Source organism: Pinus tabuliformis, chromosome X (assembly GCF_031772625.1).
Source record: "Pinus tabuliformis cultivar Carrire ecotype Pingquan chromosome X, CPIR1, whole genome shotgun sequence".
Classification (NCBI taxonomy): domain Eukaryota; kingdom Viridiplantae; phylum Streptophyta; class Pinopsida; order Pinales; family Pinaceae; genus Pinus; species Pinus tabuliformis.
This window is the reverse complement of record NC_142308.1, coordinates 282,832,106-282,848,986: the sequence shown is the minus strand read 5'-3', so window position 1 is coordinate 282,848,986 and position 16,881 is coordinate 282,832,106.

The window sequence follows — 16,881 nt, the reverse complement described above, 5'->3', positions numbered from 1 at the left end:
AGATGCTGTAGATACTGTTGTTTATCTAATAAACAGAGGGCCTTCAAGTTCCTTGGATGGTGGTGTTCCAGAGGAAGCATGGACAGGTAAAAAGGTAAACTAATCCTTTTTAAAGCCTTTTGGTTGTGAGGCCTTTTTCCATATTGATAAAGAAAATAGAGCAAAGCTTGAGGCAAAGTCAGAGAAATGTACCTTTATTGGATATGGTGTTAATGATTTTGGTTATCGCTTATATGATTATGAAAATCACAAAATCATTAGGAGCAGAGATGTAATATTCAATGAAAAGGTCTTGTATAAGAATCAGTTGCAGGAAAAGAAACAAGAAAAAGAAAACAAGGAATACGCAGCTCTTGACGAAATCACTGAAAAAGTAAAGGTGCCTGAAAATAATAATAGTCAACAACCACAACAATAGCAACCACCACAACAGCAACATGCACCCCAAACACCCGAAAGTGGTGTTAGAAGATCTACCAGGATAAGTAGACCCCCTGAACGTTACTCTCCTTCATTATATTATTTATTGTTGACTGATTCTGGTGAACCCGAATGTTATGAAGAAGCAGTGCAGGTAGAAACCAGGAAGAAGTGGGAGCAAGCCATGAAAGAAGAGATGGAATCCTTAGCACATAACCAGACTTGGGACTTAGTCAAGTTGCCTGCAGGTAAAACAACATCGCAGAATAAATGGGTTTACAGGCTGAAGGAAGAAGATGGAGGAAAACAGAGGTATAAAGCTAGACTTGTGGTGAAGGGGTTTGCACAGAAGAAAGGTATTGATTTTGATGAAATATTTTCTCCTGTTGTTAAAATGACTTCAATCAGAACTATTTTAAGTCTTGTAGCAGCTGAAGATCTTCATCTTGAGCAGTTAGATGTAAAGAAAACCTTTCTCCATGGGAATTTGGAGGAAGAGATATATATGCAGCAGCCACAAGGATATGAGGTGAAAGGAAAGGAGAAACTAGTGTGCAGGTTGAAGAAGAGTTTGTATGGCTTAAAACAGGCTCCAAGGAAGTGGTATCTAAAATTTGACAAGTTTATGTCTGAACAAGGTTATACTAGATGTCACTCTGATCATTGTGTTTATTTGAAAAAGCAAAATGATGGCAGCTATATTATATTGTTATTGTATGTAGATGACATGCTTGTTGCAGGATCTAACATGTAGGAAATAAATGTGCTCAAAAGAAAATTGGCGAATTCATTTGCAATGAAGGATTTGGGAGCTGCAAAACAAATCCTTGGTATGAGAATAACTAGAGACAGGAAAAACCGTAAATTAACATTGTCTCAAAATGAGTACATACAAAAGGTGTTGAAAAGATTTAACATGCACAATGCAAAACCAATTAGTACACCTTTTGCTAGCCATTTCAAACTTAGCAAGGAAATGTGCCCAAAGACCCAAGAAGACATGGATTATATGTCTAAAGTTCCATATGCATCAGCAGTTGGAAGCTTAATGTATGCAATGGTCTGCACAAGGCCTGATATTGCACATGCAGTAGGAGTTGTAAGCAGGTACATGAACAATCTAGGAAAGGAACATTGGATGGCAGTGAAATGGATTCTCAGATATTTGAAAGGTACCACAAATCAAGCATTATGCTTTGGTGGTTCAAACATCTCCCTACAAGGATATGTTGATGCAGATATGGCAGGTGACAGAGATAACAAGAGGAGCACTACAGGATTTGTATTTACTGTTGGAGGAACAACTATCAGTTGGGTTTCAAAAATCAAAAGTGTTGTTGCACTTTCAACAACAGAAGCAGAGTATGTTGCTGCTACAGAGGCTAGTAAAGAAATGATTTGGTTACAAAGGTTTATGGGTGAATTGGGTAAGGAGAATGATATGGGCACGTTATACAGTGATAGCCAAAGTGCCATTCATCTTGCAAAGAACTCAGCATTTCATTCCAGGACTAAACACATACAGCTCAAGTATCATTTCATACGATTAGTGTTGGAAGATGGAGAGTTGAAGCTGGAAAAGATACACACTAGCCACAATACTGTAGATATGCTAACAAAAGTTGTAACCAGGGAGAAACTGAGAACATGCTCAGTTTCATTTGGTCCTCAAGGATGACGATGAAGATGACAAATAGCCAAGTTCAAAGAGGAGTCATTGTCCAGCAAATGAAGCAGCGGTGGAGTTGCTACAATCATTCTCCAAGTGGGAGATTGTTGTGTGTGGAGCATGATTGTTCAGAGGTCTTTTGTTTCAGCCGGATGTATACCCCAGGAATTTTTGTACACCCCTCCACGCGGGGGGGTGCGGGGGGACTTGTCCCCCCCGCGGGGGTCTGGGGGGCCCATCTCCCCCAGCTGGGGGGTCCGGGGGCCAGTGGTCCCCTGGCGGGGGCTCAGGGGCAGCGCCCCTGAAGCCAAAAATAAATGTAAAATTGCCTTGTAAAAGTATAGTAATTTCTAGTCAATCTGGGCCGTTCATTAGGCGGATGATCTGACGGTAGAACTTATGTTTAGTTTAGGGTTTTTTGCCCTAGAAGGCAACCCCTATCTTTGTATGAGGGTATTGTATTTGAGGCGTGTGATAGATGTGTATTCTGTGAGCGAGAAACAGAGAGGTGAGACTGTGAGAGAAAACAGAGGATATTACAGCGGATTTGTTGTAGGTTGTGTATATTCATTTTGTTGGATAATAGAAAGGAAGGACTGTCTATTCAGGGTGGACGTAGCCCAAACTGGGTGAACCACGTATATCTGTGTCTCTCTTGTTTTGTGTGTTTTCTGTGTTTATATTTCTGCAATATTTTATGTGTTCCATCGCTCCGTAATAAATAATTTTCTAACAGAAAGGTCCATCAAAAATATGAAACATGGGTACTCCTTGGATGAGGAATTAAATTTTTCATCCAACGAGTACTCCCACTCAAAATTTGAGTAAAACCTTAGGGACATAAGTTGAAAATACGAGTTGAAAAAGTAGTTTTATTACTTTATTATTTTTTAATATTTTTACTTTTTTACTCCAAAAATTGTGAATCATCCCCCATGGTTGACATCATCATATTGAATCCTATTGGTTCTTGTAAAGATTATTTTGGTTGTACATTTTTTTAGGAGGCCCATTTTAGACCTCAAAAATCCCCTAATGCTAACACGCTCAATCCACATGTAGTAGTAACTACAATCAAAATAAAGTGCATCGAACAAATGCAGAATACTACCACTCCACACTTCCCCTATCATCGTAGGCAACAATTATTATATTATTGTGGCCACAATATAGGTTTACAAGAATATTTATTTCAGATCCGTAATAATAGGATCTAGCTCACTAAAATAAGAAAATGAATCCTGACAACATATAGGTTCTAATCTCTGGATGATTAGAAGCATAATTTGGCTTAATAAGCTATTTATTAAAAAAAACACCTCATCACTGACTTAAGCTTCTAGAAATAGGAAAAATAAAAATACATAGAGAAATGTTTTTTACAATGCTCCTACATAATACACCCAACCTTCAAATTGCTCATAGACTCTTGTTTATGAGGCTTCCTTCTACTACTTTTCTATAGAAATACAGATACCCAAGATTTCTTCTTTGGGTGGCTCCCCCATTTAAATAATTCTCTCATCCATTTCGTTTTGCATTAGTTCAATGACCACAATTGGATTTTCCACCTTCGACATGGAACATGAAATTGTTTCTCCTAGACTGGGCATATCCTTCTTTTCATTATTCAAGAAATTAAAATCCATAAAATTGGAAGGATCAGTTGAGACCATGCATGTTGGGGTTGTTTTTCCTCATTGTCTTTCTGTTCAAGGCTCCTTCCTCCCTTGTCATTTGTAGCATTATTTTCAAGATTTTCATGTTCACGGATCTCAAGTACTATGAATTGTTGATTATTAAGTTGAATCTCCTCTATCATAACTATTTATGCCATGGAAAGTACTGTTGATTTTACATTTTCTGGTTCATGAAACATTTCATCTTCAAAATTAAATGAATTCTTATTTGTGGAAGGTAGATTAATCACCTCTACTTCGACTGATTGCTTATGGTTTCTAATTTTTGCACTGCTGGTAACCAACTGTGTTTTTCTCATTAAAAATATGTTTGTATCTACTGCGTCTCTAGTACCTTTAGTTTTTATACGTAGTAATACATGTTTTTGTCCATTCTTCTCAAAACTGTAAGTGTTCATCCTGCCATCATAGTTCACCCTTCTATCATATTTCTTGGCTCTTCCGAGAAAGACATGGAAAGTATCCATCTCTACAATATCATAAATAACTCGTTCTTTGTATTGCCCAATTTGGAACTCCACCTGACTGTTTGCTCAATTTAGTGATGTCTAAATTGCAACTTTTGAATGTCAACCCGGGGCTCGTAAGCTGATGAAGTGAGGTGTACTATATGTACATAGGCAACTGTTTCTTAAGGTTTTGTCGTTTTTAACTTTTTAAGTTTGTTTTCAAATATATTTCTCCTACTGTGATGTGATGGAAATGAAATAAAGCGAGTGAAGTGTGTGTGATTGTGATGAGTTCTAAATGATTTCTTAAAACTTAAAAGTATTCTACAAGAAAGCTTTGAACAACAACTGAAATGAGATCAACTCTTAAAGGAAAATGAAGGCATCAAATAAAAGACTAATGTCATTGGCCTAGTATCTCTGCTACTGCAAGAAAATGAAGATGAAATCTATGTCAAATCTAGCTAATAATAAAACTAAGCAATGTGCAACTGAAGTAAATCTACATAAAAGAAAGACTAGTCACAAATACTTTAACTTCTTCTTAACCTCTTGTCTTTTAACTGAATATATCATGTGAGAAACAGTTAAAAATAAGTCAAGCAATTGTGAGTTCTTGAGCAACTAAACTAAGCTGTGCTAAGTGATATTTTGGTCCTCAATAAAGATATTAAATTATGGAGAAGAAACCATCAATAGGTAAACAACTTGATGTCTAAAAGCAGAAAGCAACTATGCACATTAAAGAAATGATAGTAAGGAAATAAAGGCTGCAAAACAAAGAAGGTCAGCAACATAGACAAGATGATCACAAGTGTCACTTGTTGTGAAAAAGAAAAGAAAGAAACTATCCCAGGCACGCCTAAGAAACCTGCATAACACACTGATCAGTCATGGAAAAGTGCAGAAATATAAATAAGCAGAATTCAACGTTTATATACAGCTATTGTACATGATCAAAACGCAGCAATCAAAGGCATTCTGTACAACCATTATACATAAAATGAGAAAAAGAAATGCAGGAAATTAAAAAGCACTATACAGGCCTTAAGTAAACAGGGGCCCTCTGCCTACTCCAGCCGGCTCAATGATCAGTTACACGCTCAAATGGAAAACAGTCTTCTCATATATTATGTATCAAAATAGAATTACAGTGGGGAGTTCAAAATTACATATCAGTGGCTAACTATTCAGTGTTCAAAGACGCTTTATTAATAACAGAGGAAAGAAAACTAACTTAACGAAAACTAAGCTATTCTATCAGCTATGTAAAAACACGTAATCTGGCAGCGTCCTCGGATTTAGGCAACGGTCGTGGTGGGCATTAAATATTCTGTTGGATTCGTGTTTCCCACAGTTTGCGTGGCTGAGGAAGAGGCCAGCTATTCTCCATGTGCTCTAAAACAAAACACGCAGAGCCGTGCCACCGCCAATGACCTTTGTTGACCGTAGTTGCCCCCTCGTTGACCATGGGTTTTTATGACTGGTTTGGCTGAGCTGGAAGGACACACACCATGTCCTTGGTTCCACGAACTTGCCCATGTGGCTCTTCTGCCCGGAGGACACCTGGAACATGCCGTTTAATAAAACAGCTGTGGAATCCGGGGTTGGCTGCGGAATCCGGGATCAACTGCGGAAACCTTGTGTGAGCTGCGGAAACGCAGCACTTGAACCAAAATTCTAAACCAACAACACAGTCATTAGCATAATTAACAAACCATGTAAAAAGTCCTAAAATACAATGATTTGAGCAATTTGATGAAGGGAATGAGTGGCAAAAGAAGGAAATGAATAGGAAAAGGAGGCTAAGAGGATGTGTAAAGAAGTGCAGGTTTGAGGCTCAACATACCCCCACTATGAAGGCTTTGCATGTCCTCATGCAACCAAAACTTTGTCATTGTTTTTCAGTCCATGTGCTCAGATGCTTCTGCCAAAACATCCAACCTTCTTCTCTTTCTCCTTGATGCAAAATGGTCCTCGGTTTCTTGACTAAACACCTGAATTTCAAATTGATCAGTGCCCTGCTCAGCTTCTTGCACTTTTTGTTCAACTTTCTATTCTTCTTCTGCCACAGTCCTAAGTGAAGCATGGTATTGTCATGGACAATCTTGTCCACCTTGCTTTGTTCTTTCAATGCTTCGTTTTCTTGTTTAATATGCCGGTTCAGGACTTCTAGCTCAAACACCTCCTGTTTTAAAGATTGGACTTGTTCCTCAAGAGGCAATATAGTGCTTGGACCTGCAACTGATTGCTCCAAGGTCTCCAAATAATTGTATGCCTCCTGCTGGTCAGGGTCAGTTTCAGGTGTTCTTCTCGGCCTGAACTCGAATTCTTGAGGACTGTTTTCTCTTTCTTGCTGAAAGGGACTTTCCTCTCGTGGAGGACTTGGCTCAATAACTAGCTGAATTGGAGTCTTTTCAGGTGTGCCTTCTCCCAAATCAATGAAATGTGATTGTTTTTCTTTAGTCACACTCATTTTTTCTTTAAGTCTACCACTTCTTCTCACTTGTATACTAGTACTCTTTTGCTGACTACTCTGTTTTTCTTTTTGTTTCTTCTTTGAGAGGGGAGTAGCTTGGAGTTGTACTAGTCTATCAGCCAAGGTTTGATAGTCTTGTTCTACTGAAGGTTCAAGTGATGGATATGATTCTTGAACAATTGTTTTCCCTTTATCCTTTTTCTGTTTCTTAGTTTTATCTCCCTTTTCCTCTTCTTCTTGAGTAGTTTCCTCAGTTTCTTCTGTAGGAGGATCTTGGGCTGCAGCACCTCTTTCTCTTCTCCTACATCTTTTTGGGGCTCTAGGGGAACTGCTAGAGGCTTCAGTTACCTCTTGGAAATGGTTTCTGGTTAGAAACTTTTCCCATGTATCCTTGTTACTCTTTAACTCCTCTTCTATGAGAATTTTAATGAACCCGTGATGATACAAGTGAGATTCAATCTGGCCTACATGCTTTTGGACAGTGAAACTCATTTTCTTTAGGCTTGCTAACAGAAAATAGGGTAAATTGAGGGCACGGTGATCCATGAAATTCATCGTAATTCTTGCATGGTACATATACATAGTGCCAAAGCGGCCCTCACATGTGATAAACTTTTGAACAAGTAACAACAATGCAGTCCATTCTTACTTAATTACATGTACAGGAATCCCCTTAGTGAATATTGAAGTGTCCATACCTGGGTTCTTAAGCATGTCTTTCCATCCTTGGTCTTCCACCGTTCTGTTCTTAAACCATCTTTCTCCCTTTTGAGGTAGACTAGTTGTTGTGGCTATGGTGTTCTCTGTTAGTGTGAACTTCAGGTCCCCCACTTCCACGGTATTTCCATTGAATGATTGAGCAAATGCCTTCGTTACCTCCTTATTATACCCTCTGAATTTCTGGATAAACTTCAGCCATTGTGCTTCCTTTAATGCTTCCTTCGTCTGTGGATACCCTTCTAAATAATTCGGACCCTCAGGTTCAACTCTAAGCAGCTTCCCCATCTTCGGCTTTTCAACTTCGGCTGAAGCTTTGACTGCGTGTGAATGGTCAAGGAGGATGCTCACAGGAAAAACAGGTGGATTACGGCTGTAAGTGGAGTAGCCGTAACGTAATGCAAGGTGTATTGCAGAACAGTAATCGGGGTTTGAAACAGAGAACATAGTTGTGGAATTTGCAGCGTAAATGAGAGTGGAAGTGGTGTGAGTATGAGAGAGTAGAAGGCAAACATAAGAAATGAGTTTAATGCGTGCGGAAATGGGGTGATAAGTGGATGGAATAACGGCTGAATCCTTTAGAGACGGGTGGCTTACGCACACGTCTCAGCATTGGTTGCGGAAATTGTTAGCCTCCTCCTGCAATGGGTTAATCATCTTTCATGATCGACAGTTTTACATGCCAAATATGTCGTGCTATGCATGCTGCAATGCTCCATATTTGCTACAGATGGCCAGATAGTATCCATGAGAGCAGGCTGGGCCACTGCTGTGTTCCCATTTTGATAAAGCAATCCATTTTTGCTTTGAGGCAGTTTGTTTAGTTGGAGGTACTCAGGTGGAGTTCACCAACATCTTTCTTATTACATAGCTCCCTATTTGTTTTTCCCTTCCCCTATTAAAATCATATAGATAAATCCCCTATGTAAATACCCCTCCTGGCAATATAGCCATATTTTCTATCAAGTCCGGGAAATCTCAGTCCATTTAGGACTGTTTTTAGCCCGTCCACGTCGTTTAGGAACTGGTTTGACATCTGGTCAGCAAGCAACCTTCCCCTAAAAACCCACATTCCGCCCCTAACCCCAAAGTCCCTGTACACAGACATTAATCTGCGCCTTCATTTAACCCATAAACCTTCTTTCCGAAAGCTTACAACCCACTCCCCCGCGCATTATCAAATTCAGGATATTCCTGCGAATATTCCCCGCACTAACCTGCCGTCACCTCACAGCCGCCGCCAACCGTTACATCCCCCGCCCCACAGATCTATGGTGGGCGGGCCTCCCCTTCCCCGACCTGCCCGAAGGTTAACGTCCGGGAGTTCGAAGGTTTTGCCGCCGTACTCCCGCCACGCGTCACCTCCTGGGCTGTGGCGGAGCCCCCTCCCTCGAAACCACCATCCCCCATAAGCGGTGCGCCATTTACCGCTTACCGCCCTGCTAGGTGACGTCACCCACCTGCACAGTCATGTCCACGTCACCTCCCGTGTACAGTCACCTGCCTGCGTGGCCTCCTGCCACGTCACTGCCACATGTCTCGCCACCGTACCTGCCACGTCATCGACTGTACGGGATGACGTCATCCCGCCACGTCGCCCTGCTGACGTCATGCTGACGTCACCCGCCGTACAATGCTGACGTCATCAGCCCTTTTTTGACGCAGAGGCGCGAAAAATCTCACTTCGGAGCCCCGGAATCAAATTCTGAGGCAGTTTTTGATGAGCGATTTGCGCAAATCGCTCATCGCAGGGTTTTTTGGGCCAAAGGGAATCTTCAGGGAATCTTCAAGGAATCTTCGCCCCATACGGCCCCAGGAAGCTCGAAAAGGCGCAGAAATGAACCATTTTCATCACAGGATATATCAAAATGATCAGAGGAGAATTCCATATGATACATAGGCCGAGCAGCGGCCATTTACTGGTGGTTAGACACACAGCACAGCAGATCAGCAGCCTAGATTTCCTCAGAGAGTATCAGTGGAAGAAAGGATGCCAAAAAGGATCAGTCATGATTTTGTAGGGGCTCGAGGCACCTAAAGCATTGATGAAGCCCCCAGAAAATCAAAATCGACAAGCATCAGCCCATCCTTGCCTTCAAACCACTGTCAAAACATTTAAAGCACCAGGACAGCAAGGAAGCAGAGACCATACCCATTCATTGCAGAAATTACTGCAGCAAGCCACCAAGGAGAGTAGCATTCATACAGTTTTGACACATCGGCCCTGAGCACGGCCCGAGACATTCTTTGCATTTATTTTTAGATAGACTTAGGTCAAGTAGTCATTCTTATGACCTAATTAGATCAAAATGTAATAAAGGAAACTCTGCAGACAGTTTTTCCCTATATATACCACACTCTGTATAGTTTTAAGTGTGGGTTAACTGGTATTTTTCACTAGAGACTCACTGTGTATACCTGAATCTTTCTGTAATCAAAGATTGCTTAAAGCTTGGAGAAGAACTGTCTGTTGTTGATGAATGTGTTGAAGAGTTGGAGATGGAATTCCTGCGCTGCGGCCTGAAGCAATAAGTGCCTCTTATCTCTGTTTATGTGTTTGCCATTATCTAAATAGCAGGAAAAAAGAATAGCCTAGAATTAGTTAACTACTCTCTATGCTCAATTCCTGTTGTTTCTTGATGTTTTCTTCTAAATGAATTGGTTATGAACATTGAATTCCGTTTGGCTCATGTTTACCCTAGTTCGCATGTGTTGGCCAATTATCTAGGAATTCTTCACTGCTCCTAGGTAGCGCCTTGTTACCCCTTTGCTAATCTGTTGGAGAGATTCTTAACTGCCTCTCTTTCTTTAGCATTCTTGCCATCCCTTGAATCTGAAAGTTGCTTCTGCCTCAGTTACCTTGCTCCATTTTCCCCTCTCTATGTTTAAGGAAAAACAACAGCAGTTCCTCTCCTCGACTCCACGCCCAATGGTTTGAAACATTCAGACTATACTCAGCCTCTCTACCTGAAAGTATCTGTTTTCCCGCCAAAACTCAATCAAAACCCCTGTGCAACATATCTAGCCTAAAATCACCCCTTTCAAACAAAGCTAAATCATAAAGAGAGAGCCCTCTCTGACCGCAGGCAGGCTAGGGCCTACGGTCCAAAGTTGGTTTGTGGTTACCTCGGCTGTATCCCTTTGGGAGTCAAAAGGGACAACCTGAGTGATAACATAATGGTGACTCCGCTGGGGAGATGAATCATATGTTTATTAGTGCAAATCCTCAATTTTGACCAGTTCGCCTCGTTTTCTGGAGAAAGTGTTCCTTTTCTTGAGGGTTTTTCATGTTCAGCTCTGATCTGTGACGGTGGACAGAGATCAGGCACTTTAAGGTTACAGCGTCCACCTGGCGACTCCACTCCATCCTCATAATAAAGACTCCGCTGGAGAAATGAACCCGAAGGAATTGAATAAGCAGATCAGGCTCTCGACTTGGACTATTGTCCAAGAGACCATGTTCTTTCTCTTGCACCAAATTTTGCTGTGTATATTGTATTTTAAAAGCGATTTTATGTCAGGTTTTTGTGTTTTGGCTTTGGAAGAGATTGTTGAAAAGCCCCCTTGCACATCAGAGCAGCAAATGCTGTTGAAGATCATCATACGGTCAAGGAGGAAACAAAAATGGAGCCATTGAATATCAGATTGAGGAAGACCCTGAAGTAGAAGCATATGACCAGATCATCAAAATGGATCCCCTGCCTCTTGGTTTTCAGCCGTCTGACTCATTCAAAGAAGAAGAAGACCAGCAGCCCGCACGGATCAGTTCGGCCCTATTTGAGCCAGATTGTAATAAAAGCACCTCTGCAAGAGCTGAATGACCTATCTGCTGGCACGCAGAATAATGAAAGAGATTACTGCACGTCACCATCAACAGGCTGCAAGGCTCAGTATCGAGTTGACAATGATCTCCCAATTCCAAAGCATGGTAGTGATCCTGAACCTTTGTACAATTCTTTTATTTCAGCCAAAAGTTGTATATCTATGTATAGCACAGTTTTGTACAGTATTTTGAACACCCCCAAAGGAGATCAGTAGCTTCCTGATATTCTCAAAGATTGATAAGGCCATAACAAATTGTAAAATCTCAATTGGTATCATTAGCAAGCATAAGCAACAAAGCCCACTCATGTTATTATTACTCAAGTGGCTGCATTAGTTAAACAGCAAAATAAATGTTGGATAAAGGTAGGTAGGTAGGTATGATTAGTAAGGCAGCCAACCAAGAGAAATTTGCAGAACACAGTACCAAATGAATACAAGGCAGTCTGACCTGCTGTTCTTGACTTTTCACAAGGAAAAGCCATCCCCAAGTGGAGCCACTGTTAGCCTCCTGCTGTATCAGGTTAATCATCTTTCATGATCGACAGTTTTACATGCCAAATATGTCGTGCTATGCATGCTGCAATGCTCCATATTTGCTATAGATGGCCAGATAGTATCCATGAGAGCAGGCTGGGCCACTGCTGTGTTCCCGTTTTGATAAAGCAATCCATTTTTGCTTTGAGGCGGTTTTTTTAGTTGGAGGTACTCGGGCTGGAGTTCACTAACATCTTTCTTATTATATAGCTCCCTATTTGTTTTTCCCTTCCCCTATTAAAATCATATAGATAAATCCCCTATGTAAATACCCCTCCTGGCAATATAGCCATATTTTCTATCAAGTTCGGGAAATCTCAGTCCATCTAGGACTGTTTTTAGCCCGTCCGCGTCGTTTAGGAACTGGTTTGATATCTGGTCAGCCAACAAACTTCCCCTAAAAACCCACATTCCGCCCCTAACCCCAAAGTCCCTGTACACAGACATTAATCTGCGCCTTCATTTAACCCATAAACCTTCTTTCCGAAAGTTTACAACCCACTCCCCCGTGCATTATCAAATTCGGAATATTCCTGCAAATATTCCCCGCACTAACCCGCCGTCACCTCACAGCTGCCGCCAACCATTAGATCCCCCGCTCCACAGATCTACGGTGGGCGGGCCTCCCCTTCCCCGACCTGCCCGAAGGTTAACGTCCGGGAGTTCGGCAGTTTTGCCGCCGTACTCCTGCCACGCGTCACCTCCTGGGCTGTGGCGGAGCCCCCTCCCCCGAAACCACCATCCCCCAGATGATACAGAGGCCGAGCAGCGGCCATTTACTGGTGATTAGACACACACAACACAGCAGATCAGAAGCCCAGATTTCGTCAGAGAGTATCGGTGGAAGAAAGGACGCCAGAAAGGATCAGTCATGATTTTGTAGGGGCTCGGGCCACCTGAAGCATTGATGAAGCCCCCAGAAAATCAAAATCGACAAGAATCAGCCCATCCTAGCCTTCAAATCATTGTCAAAACATTTAAAGCACCAGGACAGCAAGGAAGCAGAGACCATACCCATTCATTGCCGAAATTACTGCAGCAAGCCACCGAGGACAGCAGCGTTCATACAGTTTTGACACATCGGCCCTGAGCACGACTCGAGACATTCTTTGCATTTATTTTTAGATAGACTTAGGTCAAGTAGTCATTCTTATTTCCTAATTAGGTCAAAATGTAATAAAGGAAACTCTGCAGAGATTTTTGCCCTATATATACCACACTCTGTATAGTTTTAAGTGTGGGTTAACTGGTATTTTTCACTAGAGACTCGCTGTGTATACCTGAATCTTTCTGTAATCAAAGATTGATTAAAGCTTGGAGAAGAACTATCTTTTGTTGATGAATGTGTTGAAGAGTTGGAGATGGAATTCCTGCACTGCGGCCTGAAGCAATAAGTGCCTCTTATCTCTGTTTATGTGTTTGCCATTATCTAAATAGAAGGAAAAAAGAATAGCCTAGAATTAGTTAACTACTCCCTATGCTCAATTCCTGCTGTTTCTTGATGTTTTCTTCTAAATGAATTGGTTATGAACATTGAATTCCGTTTGGCTCATGTTTACCCCGGTTCGCCTGTGTTGGCCAATTATCTAGGAATTCTTAACTACTCCTAGGTAGTGCCTTGTTACCCCTTTGCTAATCTGTTGGAGAGATTCTTAACTGCCTCTCTTTATTTAGCATTCTTGCCATCCCTTGAATCTGAAAGTTGCTTCTGCCTCAGTTACCTTGCTCCATTTTCCCCTCTCTGTGTTTAAGGAAAAACAACAGCAGTTCCTCTCCTCGACTCCATGCCCAATGGTTTGAAACATTCAGACTATACTCAGCCTCTCTACCTGAAAGTATCTGTTTTCCCGCCAAAACTCAATCAAAACCCCTATGCAACATATCTAGCCTAAAATCACCCCTTTCAAACAAAGCTAAATCATAAAGAGAGAGCCCTCTCTGACCGCAGGCAGGCTAGGGCCTACGGTCCAAAGTTGGTTTGTGGTTACCTCGGCCGTATCCCTTTCGGAGTCAAAAGGGACAACCTGAGTGATAACAAAAATTACGGTAAGGAGAGCCGTGGTACATTGGGTTACGTCACAGAGGTACGGCCAGTAATGGAGGAGCAGCCCCAACTCGAGTTTTGAATTAATGATGATGAGGGGACCGTTAGAAGGGTATGAGGTGGAAGAGGCATGATCATGGAGAAGGAGTGGGATGATCTTGCCGAATCATTGCATTTAGTGGCTCTTTCCACGATTTAATAACTATACGTAAAATGACATTAAATTGTTGTTGGAAAAAAATTTTGATCATACCTTCATAGATTTTCCTTTTGTTGATTAAGGTTGCTGACCCCTTATTGCTTTCTTATCTTGCAGGTGCCTCCCATCCTTGCTGCCCTTGGTGATGTTGATACCTCTGATTGTGATTTTTGAAAACAAAGTACTGCTGCTGTAGAGACAGAGTGATGCTGGCTGCGGAAATTGGTGCGAGTTGCGGAAACTTGGTGTGAGCTACGGAAACAGTTCTCAGCTGCGGAAACTGAAACAACAACCTTCTGTCTATACCAAAAAGTAGTTAGAGAAGACTTAACTAAATGAAATAGTCCTGAGAGGGACTTTGCTGGTGAAAATGAAATGAGATGAATGAAATGGAATGAAAATGAAGTGGAATGGAGATGGAGATGGAAGTGAAGTGGATGAACTGAAATGGCGAATGAGAAGGAAAAAGAGAGAGAGAGAGTTTTTTGGAAAATACAAAGTGTCAGGTGCCCCTGATTTTCACCTTATATTTTCTGTATAAGACTGCCAATTCAAGATTGGTTTTCAGGCTTATACAAGAGACTTTTTTTTTCCTTTTTTTTTTTTCAACTGAAAGAAACAAAGACTAGGCTGATGGAGGAGAAGAATTATTCTCCACCAGCCTCATTGCAGAATCTTCTTGGAACATTTTAACAAATTCCTCCTTTGAGAGTGGCTTGTAGTAGACTTTCAATCGGTGGCCATTCACAATGAGAGGAGTTTGAAACTCATCAATGGTCTTTACTCGAACTGCTCCATTGCTAAAGACTTCATCAATCTCATATGGTCCAAGCCAATGAGTTTGAAATTTTCCTTTGAAGTCCTTAAACTTGGAATCAAACAATAGTGCCCAATCTCCCTTCTGAAACTTTCTTTCCTTGATATATCGGTCATGCCACTTAGTTATTTGGTACTGAACTAGATCGGTTCTTAAAATTGCATCTTGTTTTATTTCATCTAGCTCATTCAGCTGCTCCATTCTGTGCTTTTGGGCTTCTGATAGACTCATCCCCAACTGAACTGCCATCTTGAAGGTCTTGATTTGAAACTCAATGGGGAGCAAGACTTCTTTCCCATAAAGAAGTTCATAGGGAGAGTGTCCTGTTGTGTTCCTCCATGTAGTTCTATAGGCCCATAAGGCTTCAGGAAGCCTTTCTGCCCAATCTCTTCTGTGGAGATGAACAGTTTTGGTGATGATGCTCTCAAGAACTTTGTTTGTAGATTCCACTTGACCATTTGCTTGCGGATGGTATGGAGTAGATTTTCTATGCTTGATTTTGTATTCCTCCATCAGCTTCTCCATCAATTTAGATGTAAATTGACTTCCCTGATCTGTCACAATTTCTCTTGGGACACCAAAACGAGTAAAAATATCCTCAAAAAGAAATTGAACAACTGATTTTTCAGTGGCAGAAGGCAATGCCTTGGCTTCTACCCATTTAGTAACATAATCAGTGCAAACCAATATATACTTCTTTTGTTTAGATGGTGGATTAATAGGTCCAACGAAATCTAAAGCCCATTTCTCAAAGGGTTCGATGAGTACCTGTGGCTGTAATGGCATTTCATTTGAAAGAGTTGGTCTCCCAACTCTTTGGCAGCTGTCACACATTCTAACATATTGCTTTGCATCTTTGAAGAGAGAAGGCCAATAATATCCTAAAGAAAGGATTTTATAGGCCGTCCTCTTGTCAGCAAAGTGTCCACCGCACGGTTCATCATGACATGCCTTAAGGATGTCAGGCATTTCATCTTCCCGAACACATCTTCTGATCACACAATCTAGCCCTGTTTTGAACAATTCATTAGAAATCCATGAATACTTTGAGCTCTCCTGAATGATTTTCCTTTTCTCATTACGAAATAAGTGTGGAGGTAGCTTCCCTGTAACCAAATAGTTAGCAATATTTGCATACCAAGGAGTTTTAGTAGTTACTGCAAACAGATATTCATCTGGAAACTTATCCTCTACGGGAGAATCTTCGTTAGTATTTTGGATTCTAGACAAGAAATCAGCTACTGTATTTTGTTTCCCTGGTCTATCTAACACAATAATATTGAATTCTTGTAGAAGTAAAAGCCATCTTGTAGCTCTGCCATTAGTAACAGGTTTGTTCATGAGATATCTAATTGCAGAATGATCAGTATGAACAAAAGTTTCATGGCCGGTTATATAATGTCTAAACTTGTTGATTGCATGAACAACGGCTAAGAACTATTTTTCAATCACAGTATAATTTAACTCAGTGGGAGTCAAATTTTTACTGGTGTAATAAATGGCATAAGGAACTAAATCCTTTTGACCCAACACAGCTCCTAGAGCTGTATCTGAAGCATCTGTAGAAATATGGAAAGGAAGTTTCCAATTTGGCCCTCTCAAAATGGGTGCTTCAGATATTCTAGTTTTTAAAGTTTCAAATGCAGATTGGCATTCAGGATCCCATTTGAATTCACAGTCTTTTGTAAGTAATTTGAAGAGCGGAGATGCTATCTTAGTGAAGTTTTCAATAAATCTTCTATAATACCCAGTAAACCCAAGAAAACTTCTAACATCCCTTTGACAATTTGGAATAGGTAACTTGGAGATGACTTCAACTTTTGATCTATCAACCTTAATCCCATCTCCCGAAATATGATGTCCTAAAACAATCCCTTCAGTAAACATCATAAAACATTTTTCATGACTTAATGAAAGATTTGTTTCTTTACATCTTATAAGGACTTTTTCCAAATTTTCTAATGCCTCTTCAAATGAGTTACCATAAACTGTAAAATCATCCATATAGACCTCTACACAATCATGAAT